Source organism: Chelonia mydas, chromosome 5 (genome assembly GCF_015237465.2).
Source record: "Chelonia mydas isolate rCheMyd1 chromosome 5, rCheMyd1.pri.v2, whole genome shotgun sequence".
Classification (NCBI taxonomy): domain Eukaryota; kingdom Metazoa; phylum Chordata; order Testudines; family Cheloniidae; genus Chelonia; species Chelonia mydas.
Window position 1 is genome coordinate 113758236 of NC_051245.2, and position 10329 is coordinate 113768564.

Sequence of the window (10329 nt, forward strand, 5' to 3'; positions counted from 1 at the left end):
CAGGTGCTTAACTCACATTGACTTTTAAAGGGTTAAGTCTGTCATTTATGTCTGAAAATCTTCACCTACTTTGCAAGCCCCACTCACTCCTCATTCAAGATGAGGTATCCTCTAACTTTGGACTTTCTGTCCTTGAGTCCTCCACCATCAGTTGCAGCCGCACCTTCCTTTTCCTACACCCCTCCTCCTCTCTCTTCCACCACAATAAATGTGTGTGTGAGCATCTCTCTATAAGTTATGAGTATTTCCACTCTTATCTCCACCACCTTCTCTCATCCCAACCAAAGAAAATTTTCAAAGATTGTTGCTACCCCAGCAAATTGTTGAAACTGCACAAAAATGGTGATTTGTGCTACCCCTCCCCCTGAGTCACCACAGAAAATATACATTACACTGAAATCTACAGAAAGCAACATCTCACACGTAGAAATTCACCAAAACCTCTTAATCTGAGATATAATGGCCACCTACCTGATTTTTGCACTTCTCCATGGGCTTTTTCCCAGGGGATGTTTTGTACTTTGCAGAACTCATTGTTTACCTCTCCTGATGTGATTATTGAAATACTGCAGCCTCTCTTGGATCTGTGTCTTCATAAGTGTCTGTGCCATTAGCAGGATATGTGGTTTTGGTGGCAAGTTGATTCTGGAAAAGTGGAGATTTTCATAATTAAAATTCATAAGTGAATAGAAACTGGCATTGAAAGGGTTTTCCCCTGCCTTCCTTCTCTTTTATATGCTGTATAATTCCAAGCCACTGATTCACATATAAACACACACCCAATGACTTCAGAACTAAGTTGGGCCTGAATCAGAGGACCAGCTCCGAGCACTCTCAAATACGCAGCTGGCTCTTACGGGACGAATCTTGTTTTCACTGAAGTCTGTGGCAGAACCTACATTTACTTCAAGAAGAGCAAGGCTGGCGTCTAGGCCTATAAAGTGGGGAAGCCGAACACGGGACCCAAGCACCCTCTCCCAAACTTCAGGAAAGGGCAGAGACAGAAACTGATCTGAACTTTTATGGCTTGGTTTTATTTGAGCTCTGCTTCACTGGGAGTTCTGTATGTGGAATTACATGATGCTGGCTTTACTGCATGTATGGTCAATATTCTCCTCTAGTGACTGGCCCAGCCATGATAAAGCCTGTCATCTAGCAACCAATGGAGCTACTCTTTTAGCTCAAATGGTAGGTAGGTGCTTGTGCTTTTGGACTGGAAGGTCTCAGGTTTGTTCTCTTTGAAAACCACGAAATCTGTAGGTACTACACGCAGCTGCAGTTCACTATAGAACAATGGCAGGATGGGACATATGGGATATGCTAAGCATGTAAATTATGATGGAAAAGCTGCAGCATTTAGAGAAAAGAAACCTGAAAACATAGCGTGACAGTGTTCACTCACCAGAGCAGGCGCCTCCTGCCGGGAGTCTCGAGGATTAGCTCTCTTAGCTGGCATGCCCTCTTTCTCACCCTCGTCTCTGCTTGCAGACCTGCCTCAGTCCAGGAACCGCAGCGTCCTTCATGACTCAGCCCTCCGGCCGTGCCATCATCCGTATTTTCCCCCTTCTGGGGGAGAAGTATCTCCCAGTTCTATAGTCCGGCCACTTCCCCTGTGGTGACTAAGGGGGACCCAGGCCTACCCACTACTCTGGGTCTCGGCCTAGGGGTCCTGTAGGTAGAAGCCTCTGGGCTGCCTCTCCTTAATTTCTCCACCAGTGCTCCTTCAATTCCCTGGACCATTTCCCCATGGTCCCAGCACTTTCTTTGCCCTCTTCTCAGGACCTTCAGCCAGTACGTCCCAGCAGCCAGCCAGGTGCTCCCTCTTGTGTCCCACTGTTCCTGCCAGCAACTGCTCTGTCCAAGGTGCTACCTTCCTGTAGCCTGCTAGGAACACAGTCCTCTCTCCTTGGGCTTCCTGCAGCAACTAACCCTGCTTTGCCCTGCAGCTTCCTTTTATGTGAGCCCGCTGGGCCTGGATTGGCTGCTTCATGCAGCCTCTCTCTGATTGGTTGCTCCCTGCACAGCCTCCCTAAGCTGCTTTTAACCCCTGTGAACAGATACTAATTTTTTTTCCATCTTTAGGAAAAATAATTTTTACTGAATTGCTGCCAGTTACAGTTAAACACAAGTTAATATTTTAATCAGTGTTGCTCTATTCATTCCTCCAGCACATCCAGCTCATCACTTACTGAGATTATTCTGAAGTTTTAGCACCCAGTAGACACTGTTAATTTATGGAAAGATTTCTTCCCCCCTCAACTGTAATCCTCCTTTTCTCTTATCGGTGATAGTTATTATAATGCATTTTGCATTGTCTTATTTTTAATAAGAAGTGAACACACAATCACTTATAAATGTCTTGAATCAAAACTTTTACCAAACTGCACTCCAGCAATTATGCAAATAAGTGGACTGAATGATTTTAGCATCCCCAAATTATCATACTGTATTTAAGAATAAAAAGTTATAATGAATTTTAAATATTTATGATAAGTTTTTTATCATGCAAATCAGCACACTATCTATTTGGTGGCATTGTGTTCCCTAATCATTTTTCTTGGTATAAAGTATGCAGTTCTGACTAAGACTCTGGGCCAGATCCTCAGCAGGAGTAAATCAGTATAGCCCACTGACTTCAATGGAGCTCTGTGGATTTATATCAGTGGAGAATCTGGCCATCTGTTTTGTATAGCTGCCTTTTCCATAAAAGCTACCACATATGAAAGCTTATGCTCAAATAAATTTGTTAGTCTCTAAGGTGCCACAAGTACTCCTTTTCTTTTTGCGGATACAGACTAACATGGCTGCTACTCTGAAACCTGTCACATACCGTGAGTAATCCTCACAGAGATCTGGACTTCACTGAATGTCTTTTCATTAAGATTCTTTGTGTTTTCACTTGCATTTTGTCTGGCTTTATTCAGTGATGATTTAGAGTTCTGCAGCTCTCTAACCTATGATTTATGGACCAAATGTAGGCCTTTGCTCAGTCAGTCCCTGGAATCTGATAGCCTCTCTTCAGCCACCACGGCTCCTTACCCTAGCCTCCTCTTCCTGCACCCAGATATGGAAAATGAGTCACATGACAGGCATCAGAAGGACTCAACTTCTTACATGCAACTACTGCACAGCAGGGACCGTATCTTTAATGGTTGTGTAAAGGAATTATATGTATGGGGATACACGCAAACGTTAACTCACAATGATCAGGGACATCCATCCACTGGCTTCAATGGCATTTTGTCCAGGCCCTCAGAGCCTGGCTTAACACCAAACAGCTGATCAGCCTTAAGGGAAACAGGATTGGAGCAAATACTGGAGCAGGCATTCCTTCCATGTCAGAAGGCATTTTCAGGTTCTGAATCCTGATAGTTGCCATATGCTATTTTGCTGGCACCTTTAATTGTTAGACATGTTCATGGCCCAATGGTGTGAACAGAGTTTGTTCCATCGAGAGTGAATGGAGCTAAAGGCTTCTATGACCAGTTTCAAAAGTTCACGTTCAGGGGTCGGTTAATAATACCTACCAATCTGAAGTGGTCTCAAGTTGCACACTCTAAATTAGTGGCCACTTTTGAAATTTCTGGCCAAACGGATTTGCCCAAGGCCACAGAGAACGTCATTGATCCATCCAGAAAAAAAAGTCAGGTCTGCTGATGGCACATTTGAGACTTAACCACAAGATAAACCCTTCTTCCATCCAATGAGCTCAGGCAACACAATGAGAGGGTATTTACGTTGCCTTTCCTACCCATGAGAGGCCTTCTATTTACCCAGTAAAAAAGGAGCTGGATTTCCCCCCCTCCCCACACTTTTGGCAATTTTCCGGCCTCTCAAGATCTGTTCATAGCATGTGTTTTGGGCTCTGTCACCTTGATGCATGTGTACCGGCTCCCTGGGGCCTTCTACTGGCATGGGCACGCCGAGTGCATGCAGGCAATGCTTCCTCTTATTCTACAAATGCATCCCGTGCATTCAAAGCAGATTTAGCTGGCAGTGGCTCTTAGTGTAGCATAATAAGCAGCCTCATATGTCTACATTCAAGTTGTTCCAGTGCCAAGAGAGCTGATAATTGCTTTTTCTCTAAGGGCCTGATTCAAAGTCTCTTGAACCCATGGAAAGTCTTCCATTGACTTGAATGGTCTTTGGATCAGGCCATAATTCTTCAGTGTTTTTCTAGGGAACACCAAGACATAAATACTCACCTGTCTTTCTCTTACCTTTGGTGTTGTGTCTATATCTAATTTACGGTGGACATTTTCTCGCCTTATCTTCATTCTCCAAGTTGATTAACAGTTCCTCCCTCTGGGAACAAAACAAGCATTGGCAGAATCATTAACAAAATGTCCCTGAAGCAGAAACTGCAAAAATCAATTAATTAGCATGAGCAAAACCCTGACCCCTGTTGATACAGCCGCAAAGGGTTCCTAAGCACCTGACTGTTGTATAATTTGGCTCAGTCCCATGCTGAGGATGGTTGGGCCCTGCTGTGTTCTAATGCTGACGGGACCCATTCCTACACTGTGATGCAGAGCTCCTCAGAAGTGGGGCATTGAGGAGATCATGCAATGAAATCCTTATGCCTTCCTAAGTAGCCCTACTGGCAACCTGACCCCCTCTCAACCCTCACTTATTTGGCCTGTAGAGGTTCCTAGAGCTCTGTAGTGAAGCCTGGGCTAGGTGGGGAGAGGAATTTATAGACAGGGTCAGAGCAGTCATATTATGGGCCAGGGGGATTGGGCAGGGTGTTTGGGGAGCTCTCTGCTACCCCTTACCCTGAGAAGCATGGAGCTGGGGTATGGTTTCCAGCACTTGTCCAACAGCTCTGCTCTGTTGGTTGTATTCATTTTTAAAGACTAGGAATACTATATGCCCATGTATTTCATTCAGGAATTATTTTTTGGGGTGGGTGGGGCGGGGGGTGGGATTAGTGTTTCCCATTGAATTGTAGTAAATACAGTATTTTTTTTAAATGACTTTATTTGGCTCTTAATGATTTTATTTTGAGATGTTTAAAGTCACATTTTGTTTTAAATAATTTTTTAGCACTATGACTGCCATAGTGGTGTGGGGCATAGTTTATGAAGAAAATTATTGGGCCAAATCCTAAGGTCCTGATGCTGGCAAAACTCCCACTGGGTTTTTGCCTGAGTAAGGGCCTGGTGTAAACTCCACTGAAGTCAATGGAATGACTCCCATGAGCTTCGAATCTGGCCCTAACTTTGGTGTGAGTTTTTCACTGCTCTCCTGCTTGGTAATGTCTCATTTGACTGAACATGTGGACAAGATAAAGAAGACGTGAAGTAAGACATTATCAGACTGTCCAGAAGAAGAAAGAGCTACACACCATGTAAGACAAGGAAATAATCTCAGTAATGTGAAAATGCTTCAACAGACTGTGTATCCCTCTCTCTAACTGAAGAAGAGCTCTGTGTAAGCTCGAAAGTTCACCAATAGAAGTTAGTCCAATAAAAGGTATTACCTCACTCACCTTGCATCTTTCTCTACACATTTTAGCATCCCTGTGCTGTAAATATGCTATAGCTAAGCATAAGGTTTCTGTTCTCACGCCAATCCCCACTTTTAAAGTTACACCTAACTTTCTCAGGTAAAAAGTGTGGGGCTTACATCTTAGATATTGATCTCATCCAAAAGGTGATCTTTTTTTTTAAGTTTGAGCAAAATTGGTTCAGCCATTTCTGAGTTATGCAAGTAGGAGGAAAATAATTTTATGTAATTGGCATTTATGGGAAAAATGTATTCTTGTCTAACTCAGAAATGGCTGAACTTAGAAACTTGCATTATAGGTCTCACTGAGGACACAATGCAAGTAGTCTTTTTAAAGTTGTAACATTTACAATCCAAACCTTCTTGTGGGAGCTTAATATGCATTTTGTTTTAGTTTAGTGGCATACTCATCCTAGAAGGGTAAAGATCATAGGGTCTGACCAAGATTATCTTGAGATAGGAATTCTATATTAAGGACATCTCAGTTAAGAACGCATCCTTAACGAGGGCTTAGACTTTTGTAAAGGACTCCTGTATTAAGGATGGCTCCATTTAGATGTATTTGTCAGGAATGCTTCAGTGAAGGCCTCAGTTAAGAACTTCCATATTAGAATGATTCAGTTAAGGGTTCTCACATTAAGGATAGCTTGGGCCCAATTCTCAGCTGTGCTAAGGGTAAGCTTGTTGCAGCTGAGTGGAGGCAGAGAGAAAGGTGGTTCTAAACTACATTCCTCCTCCCCTAATCTTTGGCCCTCTGGAGTGAAATTTAGGTGTGTTGTAAAGGACGCTGGCTTCAGGCAGCAGTGGATGAGGCAAAATGCTATGTACTCTGCCCTGCCCCTGGAACACCCCATTCCTGCTACAGCCATGCCCCCTAGATCAATGAGTGTGCTGGAGACAAATGGCTTAGAGACAGCTGCACTACATCAGGTTTGCAACACCCAGGGTGTTTGCACCAAACAAGGATTCTCCTGTTTCATGGCAAGACTTCGGCTGTCCCCCTAGGACAGCTTCTATCTTCTTTTTCATTATTTAAAGTAAAAACCATGTGCCACGGAATTATACACGTGAAAGCTAACATTACTGCAACATTAAGATTGAGAAATCCACAGCACAAAAGACAAGAAATTCAAAATGTCAGGCTTAATTCAGCAAAATTGCACAAATAGACTACATTCTATTGTTTTTCCCCATTTGTGAAATGTAAACTTTAATGCATTAATATTTATGCCTCTATTTTCAAGACACTATCTGTGATTTTGCACCTGCAATAAATTGTGGGCCCAAATAGGAGACAAGAGAAGAAAAAAAATCCAGGTAGTTGGCTGCCTAGTTGCTAATGTTTTCAGTTACACCTCATATGCAGGCAGACTTTTATGGACACACATTGCACCTTTGGAAAGAGTATAGCCAAGGCCCAGCTCAAAACATTGTGCCTATCTTAAACTATTGATAACTAGAGCGTGACTTGGACTACAGACCTCCTCGTAAACTACTCAGACGGTGGGTCCAGGTGTAAAGGTGTAAGCAATTTTCCTCACCTCAGAGCAGATGGGCAGGGAAGATCCAGAAGTGAGGAAAGGTGACGGGGGGAAGAAGGGGTCACTCAACTCCCCAATGCACCTTCCAGCACAGCTAAACTGGTGCAGGAGGATGTTGTAATTTGTTGCTGCTATAGGCCAGCAGTAAATTACTAACCCCTGCCCATGGAGAAATGAGCAATTGTGACTCACAAGTATGTTTCTGCAGTGTTGCAGTCCTAGGATATTAAAGAGACAAAAGATGGGTGAGGTAGTATCTGCTTTTGGACCAGCTTCTGTTTCTCTCATGAACAGCAAGCTATCTACTCTCTAGGGGCTTCAGGCCACAGGGCTTACAGTATAAAATTCACATTTGCTCTAGATTTACACCATTGTAATTTCAAATAGAATTTGGCCAAAAATAAGATACAGTCTCTCAGGACCCTGTCTCATTCACTGCATATCTTTGGCCATTCAATAGTGAATAAGGCAATCTGCATACTGAAATAGGCAGAGGTCCCATGGGAAAAATAGTATATGATTATTTAGATATTGTACCATAATCTACGTATAAGGAGGCACCTAACCCTGTAGTGTAGGCCAGGCCCTAGACGCCTAAATCCCATTTTCAGCAGTGACTTAGGCACTTAAGTCCATTAATTTTAATGAGATTTAGGTTGCTCTGTGCCTTAGTCACTTCCAAAACCAAATCTTTTAGGCCTTGCAACGGTGAGTAAAAATCTAGGCCTGAATGACTTGCACAAGATCAAATAGAAAGCTTATGACAGAGCAGGGAGTTGGGTTTTCCAAGGTCCCAGGCTAGCACCCTTCCCAATGGACCATTCTTCCCCTCTCACTCCAACTCCAGTTACTGCCACATAACTCCATTATTTTATCTGAAAACCTTCATGGTGAGTCACTGTTAAAAGTAATTTAATTCAGTGAACCCAGTACAGGAAGTGCCAGTTCTTTTGTGCCTCCCTGATTATAGGTAGCTATGGGGAGAGGTAGAAACACATAACCATTTGGCAAAAAATACCTGCAGCAAACGAAAAAGCTTCTGGCCTGGGGCTCAGATCTTTACCCATCAGTCTCTGAACATTAAGTCTAGTAGCAGATGGCACTCTATCCCTCTCAATGACTAAGTGGCTCATTGTGCTAGCACCAGCCAATTTTGAAAATGAAATGAATCACCTTAGCTGGGAAAGGACACTGTAAATACCAGATAATCATCATAATGTAGCTATTATGAAAATCACCTATAGCAAAAGAAAGTCACCTATAGCAAAAGAAATTGCCTTGATAGATGTTAAAACATTTGGGACTCTTTTCTATGGACAAAGCAATTAGGAATCTACCTGAACAAATGAAATTATTGATAGGTATTTTACAGCTAAAGACAGATAGCTAGATGATTAGATTTAAGTCATGAAGTAAATTCAAGGGACTTCTCAAAATTCGTTCCTACTTTTTTGCAGCTAATGTACTTGCTCTGGGTACTCCGATAAATAAATAACATACTGCCTTGCTCTGTGATTTTTTTTTCCTGGGGCACTGGGGGAGAAAGACACATCTTTTTGATTATTTTGTTGTTACTTTATACATCATTTTATATTTCTTTGCTTGCTCTTTGGCAAAATCTGACCACGTATTTTGTGAACTGTTAAATGCTAATGATGTATTGCTGCTCTCTGTTGTATTCAGCCCTTCAATTCATGCAGGTACTTATAGGGAAAAAAATAGATTAGAAATAAGTGATCAGAGGAAAAACACACTGCAGACACAGTTTCCCTGGGGACAAATTCTATACAACCCTTATATCAATGTACAGTTTGGGAGAGGGGATATGTAGCCTTCTTCGCTCTTGTGTGGGCCATATGAAGGCCAGGCAGAATCGCTGCCTTTGCATAGAGGCAGCTCTGCTTCTACTCTGTGGAGCATATACAGCACACCGAAGGGGACAGGGAAAAGGCAGGGCTTTTCCTCCTCCCTTCCCTTCTCCACAGTCCAATAGGGCTATGCAGCTGCATGGCGGGGAGCAAGCTATCCCGGCCAAAGTGGTGTAACAGCTGGTACGCAGTCTCTGCTCACCTGGGTGCCCTGGGAGGCATTATGCATCTCCTGGCAGACCAGACAGCAGCCACCTCCCAGTGGCCCTGCTGGATTAGTGCAGCTCTACATCACCCCTAGGCAGGACTGTGCCTGGAACTACATCTACACCAGTGGTTTTCAAACTTCTTTTCTGGCACCCAGTTGAAGAAAATTGTTGATGCCCGCGACCAACAGAGCTGTGGATGAGGGGTTTGGGGCTTGGGAGGGGCTCAGGGCTAGGGCAGAGGGTTGGGGGGGGGTTCAGAATGAGGGGTTCAGATTGTGGGAGGGGCCTTCGGGCTGGGGCAGGGGGTTGGGGTACGGGAGGAGGTCAGGGCTCTGGGCTGGGGGTGCAGGCTTGGGGTGGGGCCAGGGATGAATGGTTTGCGGTGCAGGAAGGGGCTCTGGGTTTGGGGGGGGGGGCTCAGGGCTGGGGCAGGGGATTGGGGCGTGGGCTTACCTTGGGTGGCTCCTGGTCAGCTGCGCAGTGGAGGTGCTGAGGCAGGCTCCCTGCCTGTCCTGGCACCGTGGACTGCGTTGCGCCCCAGAAGCGGCCAGCAGCAGGTCCAGCTCCTAGGTGGAGGGGCGCACACAGCTCTCGCCTGTGGGCACCACCCTCCAGCTCCCATTGCCAGAAACCAGCCAATGGGAGTGCAGAGCCGGTGCTCAGGGCAGTGCATGGAGCCCTGTGGCCCCCTCGCCTAGGAGCCGGACCTGCTGCTGGTCACTTCCAGGGCGCAGCGCGGCGTCTGGACAAATAGGAACTAGCCTGCCTTAACCGGGCAGCACTGCCGACGGGACTATTAATGGCCCGGCTGGCGGTGCTAATCAGAGCAGCCGCGACCCAGTGCCTTACATTCCACGACCCAGTACTGGGTCGCGACCCACAGTCTGAAAACCACTGGTCTACACTACATACTTCTTTCGGCAGCATGCAGAGCCCATACATGGGTGGGCCCCAGCACAGGAGTCACTACGATGAGTCACTGCTTAGGCGAGTAGAGAAAAGACATGCCCGAAGCCTGTTGCTATGTACCTGGGTATATGCCCTACACAGCTCTCTACACACCCGAGCAGCGGCTTCCCAGCTACGCTGCTATTTTTAGCAGTGTCGTTTCCTGCTGCCTCCCTCTGCCAGAGACTTTCCCTGACGTGTAGCTATGTACTGCAGCGAGGGCACAGCTTCCTTTTTACCGCCGCGTGTAGCTAC